Genomic DNA, 16111 nt, shown 5'->3' on the forward strand with positions numbered 1-16111 from the left:
GATTCGGTTTCACCCGGTTTCAACCGGTTTCAGCTCGTTTGATCCGGTTCCATCCGGTTTGATTCGGTCTGAACCGTTTTGAACCGGTTTGAACCAATTTTAGCCGGTTTGATCCGGTTCCATCCGGTTTGATCTGGTCTGAACCGGTTTCATCCAGTCTGATCCGGTTTGAACCGGTTTGAGCCGGTTTGAACCTGTTTCAGCCGGTTGGAACCGGTTTCAGCTGGTTTGATCCGGTTCCATCCGGTTTGATCCGGTTTCAGCCGGTTTCAACCGGTTTCAGCTGGTTTGATCCGGATCCATCCGGTTTGATCGGGTCTGAACCGGTTTCTTCCCGTCTGATCCGGTTTGAACCGGTTGCAGCTGGTTTGATCTGGTTCCATCCGGTTTGATCCAGCCTGAACCGGTTTGATCCAGTTTGAACCAGTTTGAGCCAGTTTCATCCGGTTCCATCCTGTGTGATCCGGTCTGAACCGGTTTCATCCGGTCTGATCCGGTTTGGACCGGTTTGAGCCGGTTTGATCCGGTTTCAGCCGGTTTGAACCGGTTTCAGCTGGTTTGATCCGGTTCCATCCGGTTTGATCCGGTCTGAACCGGTTTCATCCGGTCTGATCCGGTTTGAACCGGTTTGAGCCGGTTTGATCCGGTTTCAGCCGGTTTCAACCGGTTTCAGCTGGTTTGATCCGGTTCCATCCGGTTTGATCCGGTCTGAACCGGTTTGATCCGGTTTGAACCAGTTTGAGCCGGTTTGATCCGGTTTCAGCCGGTTTGAACCGGTTTCAGCTGATTTGATCCGGTTCCATCCGGTTTGATCCGGTCTGAACCAGTTTCATCCGGTCTGATCCGGTTTGAACCGGTTTGAGCCGTTTTGATCCGGTTTCAGCCGGTTTCAACCGGTTTCAGCTGGTTTGACACGCTTCCATCCGGTTTGATCCGGTCTGAACCGTTTTTACCCGGTTTGAACCAGTTTGATCCGGTTCCATCCGGTTTGATCCGGTCTGAACCGGTTTCCTCCGGTCTGATCCGGTTTGAACCGGTTTGAGCCGGTTTGAACCTGTTTCATCCGGTTTGAACCGGTTTCAGCTGGTTTGATCCGGTTCCATCCGGTTTGATCCGGTTTCAGCCGGTTTCAACCGGTTTCAGCTGGTTTGATCCGGTTCCATCCGGTTTCATCCGGTCTGAACCGGTTTGATCCGGTCTGAACCAGTTTCATCCGGTCTGATCCGGTTTCAACCGGTTTGAGCCGGTTTGATCCGGTTTCAGCTGGTTTGATCCGGTTCCATCCGGTTTGATCCGGTTTGAACCAGTTTGAACCGGTTTGATCCGGTTCCATCCGGTTTGATCCGGTCTGAACCGGTTTCATCCGGTCTGATCCGGTTTGAGCCAGTTTCATCCGGTTCCATCCGGTTTGATCCGGTCTGAACCGGTTTCATCTGGTCTGATCCGGTTTGGACCGGTATGAGCCGGTTTGATCCGGTTTCAGCCGGTTTGAACCGGTTTCAGCTGGTTTCATCCGGTTCCATCCGGTTTGATCCGGTCTGAACCGGTTTCATCCGGTCTGATCCGGTTTGGACCGGTTTGAGCCGGTTTCAGCCGGTTTCAACTGGTTTCAGCTGGTTTGATCCGGTTCCATCCGGTTTGATCCGGTCTGAACCGGTTTCATCCGGTTTGAGCCGGTTTGATCCGGTTCCATCCGGTTTGATCCGGTCTGAACCGGTTTCATCCGGTTTGAACCAGTTTGAGCCGGTTTGATCCGGTTTCAGCCGGTTTGAACCGGTTTCTGCTGGTTTGATCCGGTTCCATCCGGTTTGATCTGGTCTGAACCGGTATGATCCGGTCTCAACCAGTTTCATCCGGTCTGATCCGGTTTGATCCGGTTTGAGCCGGTTTGATCCGGTTTCAGCTGGTTTGATCCGGTTCCATCCGGTTTGATCCAGTCTGAACCGGTTTCATCCGGTCTGATCCGGTTTGAGCCAGTTTCCTCCGGTTCCATCCGGTTTGATCCGGTCTGAACCGGTTTCATCCGGTCTGATCCGGTTTGAGCCAGTTTCATCCGGTTCCATCCGGTTTGATCCGGTCTGAACCGGTTTCATCTGGTCTCATCCGGTTTGGACCGGTATGAGCCGGTTTGATCCGGTTTCAGCCGGTTTGAACTGGTTTCAGCTGGTTTCATCCGGTTCCATCCGGTTTGATCCGGTCTGAACCGGTTTCATCCGGTCTGATCCGGTTTGGACCGGTTTGAGCCGATTTGATCCGGTTTCAGCCGGTTTCAACCGGTTTCAGCTGGTTTGATCCGGTTCCATCCGGTTTGATCCGGTCTGAACCGGTTTCATCCGGTTTGAGCCGGTTTGATCCGGGTCCATCCGGTTTGATCCGGTCTGAACCGGTTTCATCCGGTTTGAACCAGTTTGAGCCGGTTTGATCCGGTTTCAGCCGGTTTGAACCGGTTTCTGCTGGTTTGATCCGGTTCCATCCGGTTTGATCCGGTCTGAACCAGTTTCATCCGGTCTGATCCGGTTTGAACCGGTTTCAGCCGGTTTCAACCTGTTTCAGCTGGTTTGATCCGGTTCCATCCGGTTTGATCCGGTCTGAACCGTTTATATCCGGTTTGAACCAGTTTGATCCGGTTCCATCCGGTTTGATCCGGTCTGAACCAGTTTCATCCGGTCTGATCCGGTTTGATCCGGTTTCAGCCGGTTTCAACCTGTTTCAGCTGCTTTCATCCGGTTCCATCCGGTTTGATCCGGTCTGAACCGTTTATATCCGGTCTGAACCAGTTTCATCCGGTCTGATCCGGTTTGATCCGGTTTCAGCCGGTTTCAACCTGTTTCAGCTGGTTTCATCCGGTTCCATCCGGTTTGATGCGGTCTGAACCGTTTATATCCGGTTTGAACCAGTTTGATCCGGTTCCATCCGGTTTGATCCGGTCTGAACGGGTTTCTTCCGGTCTGGTCCGGTTAGAACCTGTTTGAGCCGGTTTGATCCGGTTTCAGCCGGTTTGATCCGGTTTCAGCTGGTTTGATCCGGTTCCATCCGGTTTGATCCGGTCTGAACCGGTTTCATCCGGTTTGAACCAGTTTCATCCGGTCTGATCCGGTTTGATCCGGTTCCATCCGGTTTGATCCGGTTTCAGCCGGTTTCAACCGGTTTCAGCTGGTTTGATCCGGTTCCATCCGGTTTGATCCGGTCTGAACCGGTTTCATCCGGTCTGATCCGGTTTGAACCGTTTTGAGCCGGTTTGAACCTGTTTCAGGCGGTTTGAACCGGTTTCAACCGGTCTGATCCGGTTTGAGCCGGTTTGATCCAGTTTCAGCCGGTTTCAACCGGTTTCAGCTGGTTTCATCCGGTTCCATCCGGTTTCATCCGGTCTGAACCGGTTCGATCCGGTTTGAACCAGTTTGAGCCGGTTTGATCCGGTTTCAGCCGGTTTGAACCGATTTCAGCTGGTTTGATCCGGTTCCATCCGGTTTGATCTGGTCTGAACCAGTTTCATCCGGTCTCATCCGGTTGGAACCGGTTTGAGCCGGTTTGATCCGGTTTCAGCCGGTTTCAACCGGTTTCAGCTGGTTTGATCCGGTTCCATCCGGTTTGATCCGGTCTGAACCGGTTTGATCCAGTTTGAGCCAGTTTCATCCGGTTCCATCCGGTTTGATCCGGTCTGAACCGGTTTCATCCGGTCTGATCTGGTTTGAATCGGTTTGAGCCGGTTTGATCCGGTTTGATCCGGTTTCAGCCGGTTTCAACCGGTTTCAGCTGGTTTGATCCGGTTCCATCCGGTTTGATCCGGTTTCAGCCGGTTTGAACCGGTTTCAGCTGGTTTGATCTGGTTCCATCCGGTTTCATCCGGTCTCAACCGGTTTCATCCGGTTTGAACCAGTTTGAGCCGGTTTGATCCGGTTCCATCCGGTTTGATCCGGTCTGAACCGGTTTCATCCGGTCTGATCCGGTTTGAACCGGTTTGAGCCGGTTTGAACCGGTTTCAGCTGGTTTGATCCGGTTCCATCCGGTTTGATCCGGTCTGAACCGGTTTCATCCGGTCTGATCCGGTTTGAGCCGGTTTGATCCGGTTTCAGCCGGTTTCAACCGGTTTCAGCTGGTTTCATCCGGTTCCATCCGGTTTCATCCGGTCTGAACCGGTTCGATCCGGTTTGAACCAGTTTGAGCCGTTTTGATCCGGTTTCAGCCGGTTTGAACCGATTTCAGCTGGTTTGATCCGGTTCCATCCGGTTTGATCCGGTCTGAACCGGTTTCATCCGGTCTGATCCGGTTTGAGCCAGTTTCATCCGGTTCCATCCGGTTTGATCCGGTCTGAACCGGTTTCATCCGGTCTGATCCGGTTTGAACCGGTTTGAGCCGGTTTGATCCGGTTTCAGCCGGTTTCAACCGGTTTCAGCCGGTTTGATCCGGTTCCATCCGGTTTGATCTGGTCTGAGCCTGTTTGATCCGGTTTGAACCAGTTTGAGCCAGTTTGATCCGGTTCCATCCGGTTTGATCCGGTCTGATCCGGTTTGAGCCAGTTTCATCCGGTTCCATCCGGTTTGATCCGGTCTGAACCGGTTTCATCCGGTCTGATCCGGTTTGAACCGGTTTGAGCCGGTTTGATCCGGTTTCAGCCGGTTTCAACCGGTTTCAGCTGGTTTGATCCCGTTCCATCTGGTTTGATCCGGTCTGAACCGGTTTGATCCGGTTTGAAACAGTTTGAGACAGATTCATCCGGTTCCATCCGGTTTGATCCGGTTTGAACCGGTTTCATCCGGTCTGATCCGGTTTGAGCCGGTTTGATCCGGTTTCAGCCGTTTTGAACCGGTTTCAGCTGGTTTGATCCGGTTCCATCCGGTTTGATCCGGTCTGAACCGGTTTCATCCGGTCTGATCCGGTTTGAACCGGTTTGAGCCGGTTTGATCCGGTTTCAGCCGGTTTCAACCGGTTTCAGCCGGTTTGATCCGGTTCCATCCGGTTTGATCTGGTCTGAACCTGTTTGATCCGGTTTGAACCAGTTTGAGCCAGTTTGATCCGGTTCCATCCGGTTTGATCCGGTCTGAACCGGTTTGATCCGGTTTGAACCAGTTTGAGCCGGTTTGATCCGGTTTCAGCCGGTTTGAACCGGTTTCAGCTGGTTTGATCCGGTTCCATCTGGTTTGATCCGGTCTGAACCGGTTTCATCCGGTCTGATCCGGTTTGAACCGGTTTGAGCCGGTTTGAACCTGTTTCAGCCGGTTTGAACCGGTTTCAACCGGTCTGATCCGGTTTGAGCCGGTTTGACCCAGTTTCAGCCGGTTTCAACCGGTTTCACCTGGTTTCATCCGGTTCCATCCGGTTTCATCCGGTCTGAACCGGTTCGATCCGGTTTGAACCAGTTTGAGCCGGTTTGATCCGGTTTCAGCCGGTTTGAACCGGTTTCAGCTGGTTTGATCCGGTTCCATCCGGTTTGACCCGGTCTGAACCAGTTTCATCCGGTCTGATCCGGTTTGAACCGTTTTGAGCCGGTTTGAACCTGTTTCAGCCGGTTTGAACCGGTTTCAACCGGTCTGATCCGGTTTGAGCCGGTTTGATCCAGTTTCAGCCGGTTTCAACCGGTTTCAGCTGGTTTCATCCGGTTCCATCCGGTTTCATCCGGTCTGAACCGGTTCGATCCGGTTTGAACCAGTTTGAGCCGGTTTGATCCGGTTTCAGCCGGTTTGAACCGGTTTCAGCTGGTTTGATCCGGTTCCATCCGGTTTGATCCGGTCTGAACCAGTTTCATCCGGTCTGATCCGGTTTGAACCGGTTTGATCCGGTTTGAACCAGTTTGAGCCGGTTTGATCCGGTTCCATCCGGTTTGATCCGGTCTGAACCGGTTTCATCCGGTTTGAACCGGTTTGATCCGGTTTCAGCCGGTTTGAACCGGTTTCAGCTGGTTTGATCCGGTTCCATCCGGTTTCATCAGGTCTCAACCGGTTTGATCCGGTCTGAACCAGTTTCATCCGGTCTGATCCGGTTTGAACCGGTTTGAGCCGGTTTGATCCGGTTTCAGCTGGTTTGATCCGGTTCCATCCGGTTTGATCCGGTTTGAACCAGTATAAGCCGGTTTGATCCAGTTCCATCCGGTTTGATCCGGTCTGAACCGGTTTCATCCGGTTTGAACCGGTTTGAGCCAGTTTCATCCGGTTCCATCCGGTTTGATCCGGTCTGAACCGGTTTCATCCGGTCTGATCCGGTTTGAACCGTTTTGAGCGGTTTGAACCTGTTTCAGCCGGTTTGAACCGGTTTCAACCGGTCTGATGCGGTTTGAGCCGGTTTGATCCAGTTTCAGCCGGTTTCAACCGGTTTCAGCTGGTTTCATCCGGTTCCATCCGGTTTCATCCGGTCTGCACCGTTTCGATCCGGTTTGAACCAGTTTGAGCCGGTTTGATCCGGTTTCAGCCGGTTTGAACCGGTTTCAGCTGGTTTCATCCGGTTCCATCCGGTTTGATCCGGTCTGAACCAGTTTCATCCGGTCTGATCCGGTTTGAACCGGTTTGAGCCGGTTTGATCCGGTTTCAGCCGGTTTCAACCGGTTTCAGCTGGTTTGATCCGGTTCCATCCGGTTTGATCTGGTCTGAACCGGTTTGATCCGGTTTGAACCAGTTTGAGCCGGTTTGATCCGGTTCCATCCGGTTTTATCTGGTCTGAACCGGTTTCATCCGGTTTGAACCGGTTTGATCCGGTTTCAGCCGGTTTGAACCGGTTTCAGCTGGTTTGATCCGGTTCCATCCGGTTTCTTCAGGTCTGAACCGGTTTGATCCGGTCTGAACCAGTTTCATCCGGTCTGATCCGGTTTGAACCGGTTTGAGCCGGTTTGATCCGGTTTCAGCTGGTTTGATCCGGTTCCATCCAGTTTGATCCGGTTTGAACCAGTATAAGCCGGTTTGATCCGGTTCCATCCGGTTTGATCCGGTCTGAACCGGTTTCATCCGGTCTGATCCGGTTTGAGCCAGTTTCATCCGGTTCCATCCGGTTTGATCCGGTCTGAACCGGTTTCATCCGGTCTGATCCGGTTTGATCCGGTTTCAGCCGGTTTCAACCTGTTTCAGCTGGTTTGATCCGGTTCCATCCGGTTTGATCCGGTCTGAAGCGTTTTCATCCGGTTTGAACCAGTTTGATCCGGTTCCATCCGGTTTGATCCGGTCTGAACCGGTTTCATCCGGTCTGATCCGGTTTGAACCGGTTTGAACCTGTTTCAGCCGGTTTGATCCGGTTCCATCCGGTTTGATCCGGTCTGAACCGGTTTCATCCGGTCTGATCCGGTTTGAACCGGATTGAGCCGGTTTGAACCTGTTTCACCCGGTTTGAACCGGTTTCAACCGGTCTGATCCGGTTTAAGCCGGTTTGATCCAATTTCACCCGGTTTCAACCGGTTTCAGCTGGTTTCATCCGGTTCCATCCGGTTTCATCCGGTCTGAACCGGTTCGATCCGGTTTGATCTGGTTTCAGGCGGTTTGAACCGGTTTCAGCTGGTTTGATCCGGTTCCATCCGGTTTGATCCGGTCTGTACCAGTTTCATCCGGTCTGATCCGGTTTGAACCGGTTTGAGCCGGTTTGATCCGGTTTCAGCCGGTTTCAACCGATTTCAGCTGGTTTGATCCGGTTCCATCCGGTTTGATCTGGTCTGAACCGGTTTGATCCGGTTTGAACCAGTTTGAGCCGGTTTGATCCGGTGCCATCCGGTTTGATCCGGTCTGAACCGGTTTGATCCGGTTTGAACCAGTTTGAGCCGGTTCGATCCGGTTCCATCCGGTTTGATCCGGTCTGAACCGGTTTCATCCGGTTTGAACCGGTTTGAGCCGGTTTGATCCGGTTTCAGCCGGTTTGAACCGGTTTCAGCTGGTTTGATCCGGTTCCATCCGGTTTCATCAGGTCTGAACCGGTATGATCCGGTCTGAACCAGTTTCATCCGGTCTGATCCGGTTTGATCCGGTTTCAGCCGGTTAGAACCTGTTTGAGCCGGTTTGATCCGGTTTCAGCCGGTTTCAACCGGTTTCAGCTGGTTTGATCCGGTTCCATCCGGTTTGATCCGGTCTGAACCGGTTTCATCCGGTTTGAACCGGTTTGAGCCGGTTTGATCCGGTTTCAGCCGGTTTGAACCGGTTTCAGCTGGTTTGATCCGGTTCCATCTGGTTTGATTCGGTCTGAACCGGTTTCATCCTGTCTGATCCGGTTTGAACCGGATTGAGCCGGTTTGAACCTGTTTCAGCCGGTTTGAACCGGTTTCAACCGGTCTGATCCGGTTTAAGCCGGTTTGATCCAGTTTCACCCTGTTTCAACCGGTTTCATCTGGTTTCATCCGGTTCCATCCGGTTTCATCCGGTCTGAACCGGTTCGATCCGGTTTGATCTGGTTTCAGGCGGTTTGAACCGGTTTCAGCTGATTTGATCCGGTTCCATCCGGTTTGATCCGGTCTGTACCAGTTTCATCCGGTCTGATACGGTTTGAACCGGTTTGAATCGTTTTGATCCGGTTTCAGCCGGTTTCAACCTGTTTCAGCTGGTTTGATCCGGTTCCATCCGGTTTGATCCGGTCTGAACCGTTTTTATCCGGTTTGAACCAGTTTGATCCGGTTCTATCCGGTTTGATCCGGTCTGAACCGGTTTCATCCGGTCTGATCCGGTTTGAACCGGTTTGAGCCGGTTTGAAGGTGTTTCATCCGGTTTGAACCGGTTTCAGCTAGTTTGATCCGGTTCCATCCGGTTTCAGCCGGTTTCAACCGGTTTCAGCTGGTTTGATCCGGTTCCATCCGGTTTGATCCGGTCTGAACCGGTTTGATCCGGTTTGAGCCGGTTTGATCCGGTCTGAACCGGTTTGATCCGGTTTGAGCCGGTTTGATCCGGTTTCAGCCGGTTTGAACCGGTTTCAGCTGGTTTGATCCGGTTCCATCCGGTTTGATCCTGTCTGAACCGGTTTCATCCGGTCTGGTCCGGTTAGAACCGGTTTGAGCCGGTTTGATCCGGTTTCAGCCGGTTTGAACCGGTTTAAGCTTGGTTGATCCGGTTCCATCCGGTTTGATCCGGTCTGAACCGGTTTCATCCGGTCTGATCCGGTCTGAACCGGTTTGATCCGGTTTGAACCAGTTTGATCCGGTTCCATCCGGTTTGATCCGGTCTGAACCGGTTTCTTCCGGTCTGGTCCGGTTGGAACCTGTTTGAGCCCGTTTGATCCGGTTTCAGCCGGTTTGAACCGGTTTCAGCTGGTTTGATCCGGTTTGATCCGGTCTGAACCGGTTTGATCCGGTTTGAACCAGTTTGAGCCGGTTTGATCCGGTTCGATCCGGTCTGAACCGGTTTCATCCGGTCTGAACCGGTTTGAACCGGTTTGCACCTGTTTCAGCCGGTTTGAACCGGTTTCAGCTGGTTTGATCCGGTTCCATCCGGTTTGATCCGGTTTCAGCCGGCTTCAACCGGTTTCAGCTGGTTTGATCCGGTTCCATCCGGTTTGATCCGGTCTGAACCGGTTTGATCCGGTTTGAACCAGTTTGAGCCGGTTTGATCCGGTGTCAGCCGGTTTGAACCGGTTTCAGCTGGTTTGATTCGGTTCCATCCAGTTTGATCCGGTCTGAACCGTTTTCATCCAGTCTGATCCGGTTTGAGTCAGTTTCATCCGGTTCCATCCGGTTATATCCGGTCTGAACCGGTTTCATCCGGTCTGATCCGGTTTGGACCGGTTTGAGCCGGTTTGATCCGGTTTCAGCCGGTTTGAACCGGTTTCAGCTGGTTTGATCCGGTTCCATCCGGTTTGATCCGGTCTGAACCGGTTTGATCCGGTTTGAACCAGTTTGAGCCAGTTTCATCCGGTTCCATCCGGTTTGATCCGGTCTGAACCGGTTTCATACGGTCTGAGTCGGTTTGATCCGGTTTCAGCCGGTTTCAACCGGTTTCAGCTGGTTTGATCCGGTTCCATCCGGTTTGATCCGGTCTGAACCGGTTTGATCCAGTTTGAGCCAGTTTCATCCGGTTCCATCCGGTTTGATCCGGTCTGAACCGGTTTCATCCGGTCTGATCTGGTTTGAATCGGTTTGAGCCGGTTTGATCCGGTTTGATCCGGTTTCAGCCGGTTTCAACCGGTTTCAGCTGGTTTGATCCGGTTCCATCCGGTTTGATCCGGTTTCAGCCGGTTTGAACCGGTTTCAGCTGGTTTGATCTGGTTCCATCCGGTTTCATCCGGTCTCAACCGGTTTCATCCGGTTTGAACCAGTTTGAGCCGGTTTGATCCGGTTCCATCCGGTTTGATCCGGTCTGAACCGGTTTCATCCGGTCTGATCCGGTTTGAACCGGTTTGAGCCGGTTTGAACCGGTTTCAGCTGGTTTGATCCGGTTCCATCCGGTTTGATCCGGTCTGAGCCGGTTTTATCCTGTTTGAACCCGGTTTGAACCAGTTTGAGCTGGTTTGATCCGGTTCCATCCGGTTTGATCGGGTCTGAACCGGTTTGATCCGGTTTGAACCAGTTTGAGCCGGTTTGAACAGGTTCTATCCAGTTTGATCCCGTCTGAACCGGTTTCATCGGGTCTGATCCGGTTTGAACCGGTTTGAGGCGGTTTGATCCGGACTGAACCGGTTTGAGCCGGTTTGAACCGGTTCCAGCTGGTTTGATCCGGTTCCATCCGGTTTGATCCGGTCTGAACCGGTTTCATCCAGTCTGATCCGGTTTGAACCGGTTTGAGCTGTTCTGATCTGGTCTGAGCCAGTCAAAACCGGTTTGAATTGGTCTGATCCGGTTTGATCCGGTCTGATCCGGTTCGATCCGGTTTGAACCGGTCTGATCCAGTTTGATCCAGTCTGAGCCGGTCAAAAAGGGTTTGAACTCGTCTGATCCGGTTTGATCCGGTCTGATCCGTTTTTTACCGGTCTGATCCGGTTTGATCCGTTTCGAACCAGTCTGATCCGATCTGAGCCGGTCAAAACCGGTTTGAACTGGTCTGATGCAGTTTGATCCAGTCCGATCCGTTTCGATCCGGTTTGAACCGGTCTGATCCGGTTTGATCTGGTCAAAACCGGTTTGATACGGTTTGATCCGGTCTGATCCGGTCTGAGCCGGTCAAAACCGGTTTGAACTGGTCTGATCCGGTTTCATCCGCTCTGATCCGGTTCGATCCGGTTTGAACCGGTCTTATCCGGTTTGATCCGGTCAAAACCGGTTTGAACTGGTCTGATCCGGTCTGATCCGGCTCCATCCGGTTTAAACCGGTCTGATCCGGTTTGATCCGGTCAAAACCGGTTTGAACTGGTCTGATCCAGTTTGATACGGTCTGATCCGGTTCGATCCGGAGTGAATCGATCTGATCCAGTTTGATCCGGTCTGAGCCGGTCAAAACCGGTTTGAACTGGTCTGATCCGGTCTGATCCGTTTCGATCCGGATTGAACCGGTCTGATTCGATTTGATCCGGTCTGAGCCGGTCAAAACCGGCTTGATGCAGTCTGATGCGGTTTGATCCTGTCTCATCTGTTACGATCCGGTTTGCAACGGTCTGATCCGGTTTGATGCGGTCTGAGGCGGTCACAACCGGCTTGAACCGGTCTGATGCGGTTTGATCCGGTCTGATCCGGTTTGAGCCAGTGAAAACCGGTTTGATGCGGTTTGATCCGGTCTGATCCGGTCTTAGCCGGTCAAAACCGGTTTTAACTGGTCTGATCCAGTTTGATCCGGTCTGATCCGGTTCGCTCCAGCTTGAACCGGTCTTATCCGTTTTGATCTGGTCAAAACCGGTTTGAACTGGTCTGATCCGGTTTGATCTGGTCTGATCCGGTTTGTACCAGTCTGATCCGGTTTGATCCGTTTCGAACCGGTCTCACCCGGTCTGATCCATTCTGATCCGGTCTGAACCGGTCTGATCCGGTTTGATCCGCTTGTATCTGGTGTGATCCGGTCTGATCTGCTCAAAACCTGTTTCATCCGGTCAGATCCGGTTTGATCTGGTCTGAACCGGTTCGATCCGGTTTGATTTGGTCCGATCCGGTCTGAGCCGGTCAAAACCGGTTTGAACCCGTGTGATTCGGTCTGATGCGGTTTGATCCGGTCTGATCCAGTTTGATCCATTCTGATCCTGTCTGACCCGGTCTGATCCAGTCTGATCCGGTCTCATCCGGTCTGACCCGGTCTGATCCGGTCTGATCCGGTCTGAACCGGTCTGATCCGGTTTGATCCGCTTTTATCCGGTATGATCCGATTTGATCCTGTCTGATCCGGTCAAAAGCGGTTCCATCCGGTCTGATCCGGTTTGATCCGGTCTCATCCGGTTTGATCCGGTTTGAACCGGTATTATCTGGTTTGATACGGTCTGATCTGGTCACAACCGGCTTGAACCGGTCTGATCCGGTTCAATCCGGTTTGATCCAGTCTGATCCGGTCAAAATCGGTTTGATCCGGTCAAAATCGTTTCCATCCGGTCTGATCTGGTTTGATCTGGTCAAAACTGGTTCGATCCAGCCGCCACCACCTGCCCGCCCCCCTGGCTTCTGGGAGCCCCATCGCCGGGGGGTCAGGCACCCCCCACGATCGGGCTCCCAGCCACCACCACCGGCCAGCCCCCCTGGCTTCTGGGAGCCCCATCCTCGGGGGTGCAGGCACCCCCCGCGATCGGGCTCCCAGCCACCACCACCGGCCAGCCCCCCTGGCTTCTGGGAGCCCCATCCTCGGGGGTGCAGGCACCCCCCGCGATCGGGCTCCCAGCTGCCACCCCCGGCCCGCCCCCCTGGCTTCTGGGAGCCTTGTGGACTCACAGCCTCTTTCTGATATTGTGAGTAATATCATCTCCCCATCTGAAAATTTTCATCTCCTTCTCAGACGATTGTACACCCCCAGTGTGCACATCCTCAGAAGGAGTAACCCCCTCTGTATTAGGAGTCATATCAGCCTCTTCCTCCCTGAATATTCAGAACAGTAACCCAGGGTTGTTTCTACTTCCAGTGGTACTGATTGTCATATCCTCCTCTCCCAAGCAGAAGTTCGAAACACTATTATGGGGGGTGTACACCGTCTGTGATATAGAAATTAACATCGTCCTCTCCCCGGTGGATATCAGGAACAAGTCTATTAATCATTAATATTAGTAATTATATTAATATTAATAATAATTATTGATATTAATGATCACAATAAAGACAGTAAAAATTAATACTGGTTTAAAATGTTAATGATTTGTAACAATAATTATTAGTAATATCACTATTAATAAGAATATTATATTAGCAATTAATGTGACTTAAATCAATACCCAGTGATGCTGGGAATCAAATAATAATTAGTATTAGGAACTAATAATATTATTTGATGACATTAATATTAATAATTAATTGAAAGCATGCATAATCATGTATTTAAAATCATTATCCGGAATTAATAATGGTATCCTATAAATTTTTAGTATCATTCATAATTATTAAAATCGATCATTGATGATTAATAATCATATTATTATTCCTAATTCCACAGGAAGTGTAAACCTACTTGTGATGCTGTTCTTAATATCCAGGGACGGAAAGCAGGATTTTAGGTTTTTTTTGGTTTTTTTTGTTTTTTTTTTTTTTTGAGATGGAGTCTTGCTCTGTTGGCCAGGCTGGAGTGCAGTGGCCGGATCTCAGCTCACTGCAAGCTCCACCTCCCGGGTTCACGCCATTCTCCTGCCTCAGCAGCCTCCCGAGTAGCTGGGACTACAGGCGCCCGCCACCTCGTCTGGCTAGGTTTTTGTATTTTTTAGTAGAGACGGGGTTTCCCCATGTTAGCCAGGATGGTCTCGATCTCCTGACCTCGTGATCCGCCCGTCTCGGCCTCCCAAAGTGCTGGGATTACAGGCTTGAGCCACCGTGCCCGGCCGGATTTTAGTTTTAATATCACAGTAGGTGTACGCTCACCACCTGATGCTGATCCTAATATAAAGTGGGGTAGAGTATCACATGACTCCAAACATAGCAATGAATGGATAGCTACCCGGTAATATTGCTCCTAATATTCCCGGAAGAAGCCTATGCTATTAGTCCGAATATGGCACTGAGGGTACAGCTCTTCTGAGATACTGTTCCTAGTATGCAGAGGGGGAGAGGATGATAATAATTCGCAGGCTGTGTGCTCCCGCCCAGTGATATTGTAATTACTATCCTGGGAGGGAGAGGATGATATAGCACTCTGTACAGCAGGAGGCGTACACCCAGTCTGGGATATTGTTCCTAATATCCATGGAGGGGACAGGCTGATATTACTCGCAATGTGGCACAGCGTGCACATTCACCCTGTTTCATCCTTCTCAATATTCCAAGGCCGAGAGACTGATATTAATCTCAGTATCACAGACACTGTACAACCCCTTGTGATACTCTTCCAAATATCCAGATCAGGTTCCCAGCAGCCACCCCCAGCCAGCCCCCCTGGCTTCTGGGAGCCCCGTCGCCGGGGGTGCAGGCATGCCCCCCTATCGGGCTCCCAGCCGCCACCCCCAGCCCGCCCCCCCGGCTTCTGGGAGCCCCGTCGCCGGGGGTGCAGGCATGCCCCCCAATCGGGCTCCCAGCCGCCACCCCCGGCCCACCCCCGGCTTCTGGGAGCCCCATTGCCGGGGGTGCAGGCACCCCCCGCGATCGGGCTCCCAGCCGCCACCCCTGGCCCGCCGCCCCGGCTTCTGGGAGCCCCGTCGCTGGGGGTGCAGGCACCCCCTGCGATCGGGCTCCCAGCCGCCACCCCCGGCCCACACCCCTGGCTTCTGGGAGCCCCATCGCTGGGGGTGAATGTCCCCTTTGTCCTTATCAGCATGTAGCTAGCAATATTGTGACATTTTTACTGCAGAGTGAATGATGACTGGGGCATCTTAAGAGGAGTTGTAGGGTGTTTCTTTCTGCATAGGTACCTCTTCTCCCTCCTACCCGCAATTGACAAGTGCCCATCCACTCCAGCATTAGAGATGCTACTAATATGTGAATTTTTGGTGGTCCCTCCAGGTGAGCCTTCCCAGACTTTCCCTTTTCCAGGAGCTCAACCTCCTGTTCATGTCTAGCTGTCTATCTACTCTAACAGAGCCCACTATCCTGTGTCTTTCCCAAAAATAGTGAGGGAACAATGAATTGGAAACCATAGCAAATGATATACATGTAGATGAAAACTTTACAACTTACACAAATAATCACTCAAAATCATCCTTACACTAAAAATGCAAGACTATACAATTTCTAGAAGAAACTATAGAAGAAAAGCTATGTGCCTTTGGGTTTGGTAATGAATTTTAACAAATGGCAAAAAAGGTTGATATACCCAGAAGAAATGACAATGTGAATTTCTTAATATTTATAAATATTTAAAGTTTATACTCTGGAAAATACCTTGTGAAGGGAACAAAAAGACATGTCACATATTGAAAGAAAATATTTGCAAAATACAGATCTGAGAAAGACTTTGTATTCAAAATACATACAAAATTCTTAAAACTGAACAATAAGTTAAACAGCCCAATTAAAAATGCACACAGATCTGAACGAACACCTCACCAAAGACGATCTACAGAAGGCAAGTAAACATACCAAAAGATGCTCAACATAGTACATAACTGAAAACCACAATGAGATAGCACAGCTGGTCTATACCTCTTACAACTGCTAAACTCTTTAAAAAATGACAAATTGCTGGAGGAAAAACAAGAACTCTTTTCATTGCTGGTGGGACACTGTGTATAAGACCAAAATATGCCACCCTAAAATATAATGGCAGGAAACCAGAATATGCCACCCAAAAATATGTCCCTTTGGCTTAAGAATTATTCCAAGCTGATTATTTTGGAAAAAAAAAAAAAGCCAACAAAGGAAGTTCTGAAAACAGAGTAGAAGTTACCCTTGTGTAAGGAAAATTTACATCTATAAAGGAAATCCCCATTTAAAAGCTACCTCTCTCTCTCAGCACCAAGAAGAGAAGGGTAACTAAATCACTAAAGAGTCTTATCAATAAGGTATACATGTTTTTAAAACTTTTCTGTTTTTCTCATTTTAATCTGTTGTTTGTTACAGAGGGTCCTATCTAAGAATTCCAAAAACACAGAAAATTGTATGTCCTCCCCTATTACAAGTTGGGTAGTTTTTTCCAAAGCTAAACAACTCTCACCTTACAATCCAAAAATCACATTCCTA

This window comes from Macaca nemestrina, chromosome 12 (assembly GCF_043159975.1).
Source record: "Macaca nemestrina isolate mMacNem1 chromosome 12, mMacNem.hap1, whole genome shotgun sequence".
In the NCBI taxonomy this organism is placed as follows: domain Eukaryota; kingdom Metazoa; phylum Chordata; class Mammalia; order Primates; family Cercopithecidae; genus Macaca; species Macaca nemestrina.